The sequence below is a fragment of the Tupaia chinensis genome, unplaced genomic scaffold (assembly GCF_000334495.1).
Source record: "Tupaia chinensis unplaced genomic scaffold, TupChi_1.0 Scaffold000097_1, whole genome shotgun sequence".
Classification (NCBI taxonomy): Eukaryota; Metazoa; Chordata; class Mammalia; order Scandentia; family Tupaiidae; genus Tupaia; species Tupaia belangeri.
In genome coordinates this window covers 4155179-4168044 of record NW_006159559.1, presented here as the reverse complement: position 1 = coordinate 4168044, position 12866 = coordinate 4155179, and the positions used below count along the sequence as shown (strand labels likewise).

General features: G+C 36.6%; 1 pseudogene; it reads right to left on the bottom strand.

Annotated features, from left to right (window-relative positions):
- LOC102487616 (heterogeneous nuclear ribonucleoprotein L-like) overlaps positions 1-120 on the bottom strand; it is a 59466-nt pseudogene extending 59346 nt beyond the window's left edge.
- Between the last annotated feature and the right edge of the window lie 12746 nt (positions 121-12866).

Sequence of the window (12866 nt, the reverse complement as noted above, 5' to 3'; positions counted from 1 at the left end):
CGGCAGCCTCGGCTGCCCACCACCACCACCACTCACCATCTCTCCCAACAGTCTAAGCTGCTCGTCCAGCTGCTGCCTCTGCTCCAGTCACCGACACTGCTTCTCTGTTCCAGGCAGCATCCTCAGTAAGCATGTTACTTTAAGCCTCCAGATTTGTGGCAATTTCTCACATCAGTAAGACATAACTAATATAAATACATATTGTAAATATTCCTCCGAGATATGTCCAGAGATCTATGATGCTATTTATACAGGATGATTGTCAATGAATAAAAAAGTAATAAGCAGACTTTAGAGACACTGGCTCTGAATTAATACTAATTTGAAGAAATTAAAATTGTATAGTCCCCAGAATGTACATCAGCGATAAGTGGAGCTTCAATCTGAGTCAGATTTATACTGGGGGTCCAGTTAATAATGAACACGTCCTATGGTGTTTTCATGTTAATTTCTCTACATATTTTTTTTCTTTGTTTTCCGCTAATTTTCCAGAGGACATGTGCATTTGCACTTGTCAGAGAGGCAGAGAGAGAGGGAGAAAACATCTCCCAATGAGCAGTGGTCATGCCTCAATCTCTTCTGCTCCATTTCCCCATCCTTTTGGAAATATGGGCCTGTCAAAAACGTGCCCAAAGCAACTGTTTTAAAAAACACATGTTTTTTAAGCTACCAGGCCCTGGACTTAAGCCATATAGAAGGCCATGTGGGATCTGGCTACCCTTAGCACCAGCTCACAGGCCAGCCAGTTAATTTCTGTATTTATAGTTGAACTATGAACTAGCTAGACTCACCAAAGTGGGGGAGGAACCCACAAACTTACTTCTGACTCATGAGCTAAGGACTAATATACTATAAAGGCGAAGTGTAAGTCACTAAGTTTATTCCTTTTAATAATGAACACGTCCTATGGTGTTTTCATGTTAATTTCTCTACATATTTTTTTTCTTTGTTTTCCGCTAATTTTCCAGAGGACATGTGCATTTGCACTTGTCAGAGAGGCAGAGAGAGAGAGGGAGAAAACATCTCCCAATGAGCAGTGGTCATGCCTCAATCTCTTCTGCTCCATTTCCCCATCCTTTTGGAAATATGGGCCTGTCAAAAACGTGCCCAAAGCAACTGTTTTAAAAAACACATGTTTTTTAAGCTACCAGGCCCTGGACTTAAGCCATATAGAAGGCCATGTGGGATCTGGCTACCCTTAGCACCAGCTCACAGGCCAGCCAGTTAATTTCTGTATTTATAGTTGAACTATGAACTAGCTAGACTCACCAAAGTGGGGGAGGAACCCACAAACTTACTTCTGACTCATGAGCTAAGGACTAATATACTATAAAGGCGAAGTGTAAGTCACTAAGTTTATTCCTTTCTACCAAAATACTAAACCAAACGCAATACCACATCTCTGAGTGAAGTAAAGAGATTATTTTAACCATCAATGACTTGAAAGATGCAGGCTGATGATTCATAGCCCACCCTTGTTTAAATGATCTGTTTGGCTAATGCAAATGTGGGCTGGATCTAGGCCTGTGGCTTATTGTAAGTGTAATCAAAGAGTGATTCCAATTACAGCTTTACTCCAGATGTGTATGTCTACTGGAACAAGTCAGCACAACCAGTGACATCTGGCACACAGCTATTGATCTGGCAAATAAACTTCTCTCCATTAGTAAGGCATACTGGAAGTAATTAGAACTTTACCTGTCAGAGACATTAATGCACCTTTGCTATCTTAGAACTGACTTAGTCCTGAGTTAGTTCTCCTGCTTCGTGTACAACATAATAGAGCTCACAGGAATTTCAATTGCGTAATATTCTAAAGATCATCGTAGTGATCACAGCACTGATGACGCTATGATTGTTCCTGTGAATAGGCAGTGCTGAACCCAGGGCACCAGATGCTTTATGTGAGAGGGTAGAAGATAAATTTCCTAGAAATTGAGCCACTAGGATATCAGGTAAATAGATGCAGTGGTCAGAGGCATCTATATATATTTACACTAAAGAAAGAGCAGGTTGCTACACCCAGCAATATCTATTAGGTGTATAATATAGGCTGGACCAATATGAAATGTACAATATATGACAGATATATTTAGATTTGGAAAGTAACATAACCTGCATTGTGGTATGATGTTTTTACTTTTGGTCTTTTACCTAACACATAAGTCAATTATTTCTAAGTGGGGCCAAGAGCAAAATAAAACAGCTCCATGGCAGATCTAAAATGCAGTATAATTAGTTTGTCTACCTAAGTCTTGCAGCTTAGTAGAACCAATGGTAATCAAAGTTAATAAATAAAGATGTTCAAATAGTTGGGCCAACAGGAGAATCAGTATAAAACCCAACAGTGTTAGAGAAAGAAGAAAAAAAAAACATATTTTATTTTGTGTGGATAACTCTTCTCTTTAGAAAAGTAGTTCTTTGCTACTAAATTCTAGTAGAGACTTAAAGAATACTCAAAGATAATGAAATGATTACATAAATTGACCTTTATGTCATAAACTGAGTTTCAGCTGATCCAACAAGCCACTGAGACTAAATGAACACAGCACCACCTCATCATTAAGTGGAAGTGACATATACAGTGCGGTATATTTAACAGATCAGAAGACTCTTGGACATTGAGCAGATAAGAGTTTCATGATGCCTCCTCCTGTTGTGTTGCTGTCCTTTCCTCAGCTCACAGTTATGACTTCATGTGAAGTCCCCTGTGATTAGATGGCAGAAGAAGAAGAAAACATCAGATTTGCTTTACATGTGAACCTGGACAGGATGGAACACAACTGTGTTACAACACTACTCAGAAGTGCTCTGAAATATAGTAGGGAAGAGAAAGCCTTCTACTAGTCAGTATTCCAGGAAATATACAAGGTTTCCCATCTTATCAGAGAAACCAATCCATAACCAATGCCAATGGGTCTTTAATTTGGTCTAGGATATGGAAAGAATAAGTCAGGGGTGTTGGTGACAAGGACATCTGGAAATAGCTATGCATATGAATTTCTCAGAGCACATATAGAATTGAAGATATTGTGTACAGTGTACAAACACAACAAAATACACATAATAAAACAGGTAGGAAATTATGATTGTCCAATGAGTCTTAGTTGGGACAGAGATAATGAATACAATAGTTCAAAACATGCCTTTGCTCTCATTAAGACTGATCTAAATAGTGATACTGCTGAAAATTTAACCAGACAAATGAAGAAGTTGACATGAACTCCTGATATGACATCAATCATTGGGCAATCAGCTAACGACCTAGAGACAGGCTGACTGCATTAATCATTTCTATTTTGGAGAAGGCAGTGACTTATCATCACATTTAAACTGGATATATATTTGTCTTCCACATGGGTGATATTCTGATAAATTCATTATTCATGGACTAATGAAAATGCCTTTTGTCCTGTCATTCTAATCCAAATGTCATTTATTTAACCAAGAGTTCCTCACTTTACAGCAAAATAAATCCTGCTGTTTCCAGTCATTGGGACCCCAAAAGGAAAAGTAATTTGGAGATAGAAAACTAGTGAATATAGGTAATTTTGAGTCTTCATTTTTGGAGAAGTGAAAAGAAAATTATTTGAACGAAAGGTAATTGCCTCTTTTAAAATGGAAGTATCAACTTGTCTAGTAAAAGTAAAAGAATACATGCTGAGCAAAAATTTTAAATCTATAAAACTTTCTTAAAATTCAGACAAGAAAAAAGGCATTTCAGTATAAAGCTAGAAGATTTTAAGAGATTTTTTTTTGTTTTTGTTTGTTTGTTTTTTTAAGAGATAGGGCATGTGCTCTCCTTCCTTTTATTTTCTTTCTTTTTTTAGAGGTTTTTGCTATAGGGCATGTGCTCTCCTCAGAAAGACAGAGAGAGAGAGACAGAGAGACAGAAAGCAAGAAATCATCCCCCAGGGGAATGGCCACCCTGCAATCCCTTCTCCTCCATTCTTCTCTTAGGATCTTGGGCACGCATGCACGCACACGTGCCTGGCGTGGGTTTAAGCCACTGGGTCTGGGACTGGAACCACAGTTGACTACATGGAAGTCCAGCAACATAGCCATTATGCTAAATGCTGTTCCCTGAAAATATGAATACCTGACCCTGCCTCTGTGGTGCAGGAGATAGCATACTGATCTGCAGTGCAGGAAGTGACAGTGGGTTTGGATCTTGAGTTGGCCTAAAATGTGTTGGTTGCACAAAGCCAGGATCCAGAGTAACTGGAGGACTAAGGGAAGGTAACTACAGTGTGACAGATCCTGTTGAGGATACCTGTCTCCCTCTCTCTCTTTCTTTCTCTTTCATGCACATGCTCTATACATGAAAGAAACAAACTTTTTTTTTGGAAAGGTGAAGTCCAATGAACAAAGTGTATTTTCCTTCCCCTGGACTATGTGTTGGACCATGTGATTTACTTTGGCAATAGAATGGGGTGGAAGTGTTGCACACTTTCACCTGATTCTTGCATTTTGGCCATTATCATGAGAAAAATACCTAAGTGAGTCCAGTTGTCTCAGGTAGATAATAGACACAGGGAGCACAGTTTTCCTTCCAGGAAACCCGTAAATCTACAGTAAGTAGTAAACTTCTCAGTCATTTTTATCTGAAACAAAGATAGCTAATTGAGTTCACTATAGATCATCTGAACTTCACTGACTAATTTTTTTTTTTTTTTTTGCTATAGGGCCAGTGCCCTTGCCAGAAAGATAGAGAGAGACAGAGAGACAGAAAGCAAGAAATCACACCCCCCCCCCAGGGGAAATAGCCATGCCACAATCCCTTCTCCTCCATTCTCCTCTTGGGATCTTGGGCACACACGCACACGTACCCGGCGTGAGTTTAAGTCACCGGGTCCGAGACTCAAACCAGAGTTGATTACATAGGAGTCCAGGAATATAGCCATTACGCCATCTGCTGGTCCCATATATTTGTAAAACTAAAAGTATACAGCTACATACTGATAAGATTTTTTGTTTTATGCAAAATAACTGATACAAATGTGCATATTTCTAATCACTATAGAATCAATAGAAAACTCAATGACAATATGTACAGAACTATACAAGTTACAAGGAAAATAGATAATTTTACAAATACAATAAAATGTCTCTTGTAAATAAATATCCAAAAACAAACAAAAAATTGAGAACAGGCAAAAATAAACTATTGTGCTTAGGAATATATACTTAGGTGGTAAAATCATAAAGAAAATCAAGCAAGTGATCACTATAAACATTAAGTCACTTAGTGGTCCATATCCAATTGGCAGGGAAGTACTCTGTACTGTCATTGTGAAGAAGTATAATGTCACAGAGTGAAGGGAATGGTTAAGGGGATGGTCAAAGCACAGAGGCTAATCATTTAATCAACTACCACCACAAGAAAAGTGCCTTCGTGCACACTCCCATGCAGAATAAATACTGACAAACACAAAATTTGAAATATTTCTACATGTAATCTTAGGGTTATGAAAGAGAGCTGAGAGCTAGAAACAGATACAAGAATACTCTGGAGATATTATTGTCTTATGGCATAAAACAACATCTGCATTACAGATCAGGTGGACATCCTTCCTACCTTATCTGGATTCTGAAGGCTCTGTGGTTTTCCAAGCAAATATGGAGAATGCAACTTTGGCCTGGAATTGTTGGCTGCATGATGTTTGGCTGAATCATGAACAATAACAAGAGGATGTCTTTGAAATGTATTTACAGGCTGCAATTTCCAACCACTCAAGCTCAAAGAGGAAAAGTAAGAGGGCAGATACTGCACAGGGACTATGGTTTAGTGTGAGTGACACTTAGCCAACCTCATCAAATAACTGAGGAGTGAAGTGAGAGTGTTAGTTTCTATTAGAAGCTGTTATGGGCACAGGAATATTATATTTTAGACATAGAGTTTTATCCTATTTTCTGATCATTACTGGTGAGATTATATACTCTTTCCTTTTTGCAGCATGTAATATTAAAAATATTAATAGTTTGTAGGTAATTTTTAATCTTACTTTCATTTATGACCCATTCTTCCACCTTATGGGAAAAGATATTTCTCTGATTCATCAATTTAAAGCAAAATGTATTTCTTATTATAAGAACATAAATCTCTTTCATATTATAAGAACATGTGAGTGTTCATAGATTTTTGCCAATTAAAATGGAACTGCAATGTAAAGCTTTAAATTCCAAGTATAATCCCTAAACACAACTTATATTACTAGCAGTTATAATTTTTTCCTGGTACACATTTTTATTGTTCTCATGAAAAGAAGATTTTAATTGCAAAAGAGTAAAATAAATTGCCTTAGGAACATATGAATCACCCTTTGAGGAAATGTAGTTACTGGTGTGCTCAAACAAATACCATCTGATATACTCTTTTTGTCTCAAGCCACATAAATTGTAATCTTCCCCGTCAAAGAGTGATTTAAAAAGTCTTACAAAGCAAGAGACATGATCACAAATTTTGAAAACCCAAGTTAACTATTCTAAAATCTGTGTATTTTGAACATCTTTAAAAAATTCCCACCGGATTTAGTGCAAATGTACTATTTACTTTCAAAGCAACATCAAAATAGACCACAAGCATAATGAATGAGCTTGGTTGGGATAATTTATATATATAAACTATATGGACTGGAAAATCAAAGCAGTGTGCCATGTTTTAATCAAACAAAAATGGTCAACTTGATAGTTATACCATGTGCTATAAAATAGAGATGCTATTTACAGTCAGAGGAAAGAGATCATTAAGCTATGAAATAAAATATGCAGTGATAAATGATCATTTGAGGAACCAAGGGAAGTTCTCAAAATCTAGAAACTCCAGAATTTTAAAGATTGAGAAAAACAAGATACCATTTAAATAACAAAATTAAACCAACAACTTATTATTATTGTTATTAATTTTTTACTCTGGGCATAAAAAGAATTTTAGGTTTGTGGGTGAAATAAAAATGATGAGTAAGGATGAAATAAAACAGAGAGGACAGGACAAGAATATAATGTTTTGGGGACCAGCAGTTAGCTCAATGGCTATGTCGTTGGACTCCCATGTAGTCGACTGCGGCTCGAGTCCCGGACCCAGTGGCTTAAAACTCACGCCAGGCACGTGTGCGTGCGTGCCCAAGATCCCGAGATGAGAATGGAGGAGAAGGGATTGCGGCATGGCCATCCCTCCGGGGGGTGATTTCTCACTTTCTGTCTCTCTGTCTCTCTCTGTCTTTCTGGCAAGTGCACGCGCCCTATAGCAAAAACCTCTCTAAAAAAAAAAAAGAATATGTTTTTCAATCTTAAGCAGAATGTGTTAATATAATTAGAGACAAAGGATTTCAAGGCAGAGTGAGAATGTATCAAACTTGGGGTCAAGAGAGGCTTCTTTTAGGAAGTGGCATTTGTGGTCAACATATTCTTGCTTGGTATTATTAAATCTGATACAATAAACTGAATTCAAAACTATCAACAAAATCCATTTATGATAAATAAGGCAGCAATCCTCAGTTTCATAAAGCTATGCTATTTGTCTAAACCTATAAAATTTTCTTTTAAAATTAGATGAATTTTCAAAATTAGTTAAATAGTATGTCCACAAACTAAATCAAAACAGTATGATTTTGCCAATCTCACTTCTGAGGGTTCTAATACTTCCCTTCAACATTTGTGTTTTAGTTCTATTTCTTCCCTTTTGAAATCACATGATATAAGTTGGTGATAAATTATCTAAGACTATTAATCCCCTCATCAAATATTTATTAATTGCCATTTGTGAAGTAATGTGTAATTAGGAAAACAATTATATCCAGTTTAAGCTTGAATATCAATACACATCAATCTCACTAAATACAAAAAAGATATGAGCAAGGTGAGTTAAATGATGATAGTATTTTGGGATGAGATTACTTATTTATTTTTTAGGTTTCTATTTAACTTTTTTAGAATTTTTAAAATTTATTTTATTTGGGATGGGATTATTTTGAAGTGCTTTGAAGATACTGGGATATGTGAGCCGATTCTTGAATGGAAATTACTTGTGTAAAATAAGATTTGAAACAAATTATAAAGGTAAACAGTTTAAATTAAAGTTTAACTCTGTTTTCAGTAGGAGTTCACTTGGTATTTGTATTTAGTTTGATTTTATTATAGGACAATGACATAAAACAGACTGCTTCAAGAGTCCTAGTCTGGCAGAAAGTTGTAAGATACGATAGAAGTTGTGAGAGACTGAAATGCAGAAGCTAGCTGAATGGTTACCATTACAGTCCTGTGAGTGATTAAGGAAACCTGCCTCTGGCTGAGCTAGTTGGGACCGAAGTTGTTAGAAAGGACAGTACCAGGCAGCAGATGAAATGGGAAGTCAGGGCAAGGCAAAGGAAAAGACAGTGACAGCAGAGATTGTAAAACAGGAATAGGGCATGGAGCTCAGTTTCAGAAGCCCCCTGTTTTAATAATTTGTTCCCTCAACTTTGCTTTTGCTACCAAATGAAGTTCTAAATACTCTTTAACTTCTGAGGTTTAATGAAAAATTACTGATAGTCCCTTGCCATTTGTCAGTAGAACTATTAACTATCAGAGCTGAAAGGAACTTCTGTCAATTATGTGAACTTCTCATTTTTAGATGAGACACTAAAAAGAAACTAAATCATTCAAGATCATGAAGCTATTTATTGCCAACTATCTAGTGAAAACCCATCTCCAGCCTTGCCAATCTTGTGCTTTTATTAATTTATATGCGTATTGCCTATACTTGCATCATTCCCTATTCTATACCTAAATTTATCAAAGGAGCTATGCTGACAGAAAAAAGCAACAATAATTGAAAGGTCAATGCCAATGGAGAGAATGCTTGTAAATGCAATACTAATCTTGCAACTGACACACACATGTTAATTTTAGGGATTATACTTAGCTTCTGCCCACCTGATGTAATTGATATTAACTCCAATTAGTCTTCTTCTTCATAAGTTTATGTTTGGAAGAATTAAGAGCTAGATCATTATGTTGATAAGCCCACTATACCTCCATGAAATGTCTCCTTTCATCATTCTTTAAGGAATGCAGCAGTCATCCGCACCACGCCTGTAGCATCGGGTAACACGCAGACCCTGTATTTGTAAAGGATCCATAGACTGAGCAGCTGCAGTCATGTGAGTAATAGGCAAAAACAGAAAAGTGTAGCACATAAGCTCAAACTAAATCCAAGAAGGAAAAGTCTACTTATATAGATTTATACAGGTCTACTTATATAGACTCAACAATGGTTGGATCCAATGCAAACACAGTGGTCTCTGTTGTGTCAGGATTATTTGGCTTTTTTATTCTGCCAGATTTAAGTTAAACTTAGTGTAGTCTGTTTAATCCCTTTTCAACTTTGAACAGAGACACAGACAGGCTGCCAGAGAACCATATGGAAGAGGCCTAATTGAGGGGGAGGGATGACTTAGTCAGATGTGCCTAGAGACTTTCTGTACTTATGGGGAGTGCAAATCAACCACATCACTCCACAGCTGAGTAGTAAGAACCTGTAGTCAGCAATGTGTACCTGTCTGCAGATGCTACTTTATTCAGAATTCATAAAGGCGAGGTGCTTTTGGAAGAAGGCTATGCCTAACCCCCAACCAGTTAATGCATGTTACCTTTTGACTCACACTCTCATGTCCCAAACTGAACATAACTTTTACAAGGATTTAAAAGATCTAGGACATGCAGGAATGTTTCAGAGTCTGATTGCAGTTCAAATTCTTGACATTTTGTTATTTGTGGGCTTTTTTTTCTCTGTGATGTGGAGAAAACTACTAAGCTTAATTTTTCCCTCTATGAAATAGGGCTATAGGTATCTCACATATCTTATATAAAGATTACATGTAAGATGTTAATATACACTAGACATTCAGAAAAATGCAGCAAACTGTAGCTGCTATTACTACTAAAGATTTATAGCAGCATGGACCTTAGGCTTCAACTACTATTCAGTCTTACATTGATATAATCTTTGTATAATCAATTAGAATAAATTATAAATCTGAAAATAATAATAAAACATCATCTTATTTGATTTCTTTCCTCTGGGAAGTAAACAGTGCTAAGTTACTGAAATTATGATACTAGTTATCACTATTTAAAAAAAAAACTATTTGAGGGGCTGGCAGGTGCCATGGTGATTAAGGGTGTTGTATTTCCACATTGCCAAATGCGGTTCGAGTCCCAGACCTAGCAACTTGCTTTCTCACTTTCCCTCTCCATTTTCTCTCCCTCTCTCTCTCTCTCACTGTGTTCCCCTCTGGTCAAATTAAAAAAAAATAAATAAAGTTAAATAAAATGATTATTTTTTTTAAATTAGTTTTATTTTATTTGTTATTGTTGTTATTTTTTAAATTTGCTATAGGGCACATGCACTCACTAGAGAAAGTGAGAAGCAAGCTGCTAGGTCCAGGAATCGACCCCCGGTTGGCCATGTGGGAGTTCAGCACCTTAACCACCATGCCACCTGCTGGCCCCATAAATAAAAAAAAATTTGATGATAGTATTTTGGGATGAGATTACTTATTTATTTTTTAGGTTTCTATTTAACTTTTTTAGAATTTTTAAAATTTATTTTATTTGGGATGGGATTATTTTGAAGTGCTTTGAAGATACTGGGATATGTGAGCCGATTCTTGAATGGAAATTACTTGTGTAAAATAAGATTTGAAACAAATTATAAAGGTAAACAGTTTAAATTAAAGTTTAACTCTGTTTTCAGTAGGAGTTCACTTGGTATTTGTATTTAGTTTGATTTTATTATAGGACAATGACATAAAACAGACTGCTTCAAGAGTCCTAGTCTGGCAGAAAGTTGTAAGATACGATAGAAGTTGTGAGAGACTGAAATGCAGAAGCTAGCTGAATGGTTACCATTACAGTCCTGTGAGTGATTAAGGAACCCTGCCTCTGGCTGAGCTAGTTGGGACCGAAGTTGTTAGAAAGGACAGTACCAGGCAGCAGATGAAATGGGAAGTCAGGGCAAGGCAAAGGAAAAGACAGTGACAGCAGAGATTGTAAAACAGGAATAGGGCATGGAGCTCAGTTTCAGAAGCCCCCTGTTTTAATAATTTGTTCCCTCAACTTTGCTTTTGCTACCAAATGAAGTTCTAAATACTCTTTAACTTCTGAGGTTTAATGAAAAATTACTGATAGTCCCTTGCCATTTGTCAGTAGAACTATTAACTATCAGAGCTGAAAGGAACTTCTGTCAATTATGTGAACTTCTCATTTTTAGATGAGACACTAAAAAGAAACTAAATCATTCAAGATCATGAAGCTATTTATTGCCAACTATCTAGTGAAAACCCATCTCCAGCCTTGCCAATCTTGTGCTTTTATTAATTTATATGCGTATTGCCTATACTTGCATCATTCCCTATTCTATACCTAAATTTATCAAAGGAGCTATGCTGACAGAAAAAAGCAACAATAATTGAAAGGTCAATGCCAATGGAGAGAATGCTTGTAAATGCAATACTAATCTTGCAACTGACACACACATGTTAATTTTAGGGATTATACTTAGCTTCTGCCCACCTGATGTAATTGATATTAACTCCAATTAGTCTTCTTCTTCATAAGTTTATGTTTGGAAGAATTAAGAGCTAGATCATTATGTTGATAAGCCCACTATACCTCCATGAAATGTCTCCTTTCATCATTCTTTAAGGAATGCAGCAGTCATCCGCACCACGCCTGTAGCATCGGGTAACACGCAGACCCTGTATTTGTAAAGGATCCATAGACTGAGCAGCTGCAGTCATGTGAGTAATAGGCAAAAACAGAAAAGTGTAGCACATAAGCTCAAACTAAATCCAAGAAGGAAAAGTCTACTTATATAGACTCAACAATGGTTGGATCCAATGCAAACACAGTGGTCTCTGTTGTGTCAGGATTATTTGGCTTTTTTATTCTGCCAGATTTAAGTTAAACTTAGTGTAGTCTGTTTAATCCCTTTTCAACTTTGAACAGAGACACAGACAGGCTGCCAGAGAACCATATGGAAGAGGCCTAATTGAGGGGGAGGGATGACTTAGTCAGATGTGCCTAGAGACTTTCTGTACTTATGGGGAGTGCAAATCAACCACATCACTCCACAGCTGAGTAGTAAGAACCTGTAGTCAGCAATGTGTACCTGTCTGCAGATGCTACTTTATTCAGAATTCATAAAGGCGAGGTGCTTTTGGAAGAAGGCTATGCCTAACCCCCAACCAGTTAATGCATGTTACCTTTTGACTCACACTCTCATGTCCCAAACTGAACATAACTTTTACAAGGATTTAAAAGATCTAGGACATGCAGGAATGTTTCAGAGTCTGATTGCAGTTCAAATTCTTGACATTTTGTTATTTGTGGGCTTTTTTTTCTCTGTGATGTGGAGAAAACTACTAAGCTTAATTTTTCCCTCTATGAAATAGGGCTATAGGTATCTCACATATCTTATATAAAGATTACATGTAAGATGTTAATATACACTAGACATTCAGAAAAATGCAGCAAACTGTAGCTGCTATTACTACTAAAGATTTATAGCAGCATGGACCTTAGGCTTCAACTACTATTCAGTCTTACATTGATATAATCTTTGTATAATCAATTAGAATAAATTATAAATCTGAAAATAATAATAAAACATCATCTTATTTGATTTCTTTCCTCTGGGAAGTAAACAGTGCTAAGTTACTGAAATTATGATACTAGTTATCACTATTTAAAAAAAAAACTATTTGAGGGGCTGGCAGGTGCCATGGTGATTAAGGGTGTTGTATTTCCACATTGCCAAATGCGGTTCGAGTCCCAGACCTAGCAACTTGCTTTCTCACTTTCCCTCTCCATTTTCTCTCCCTCTA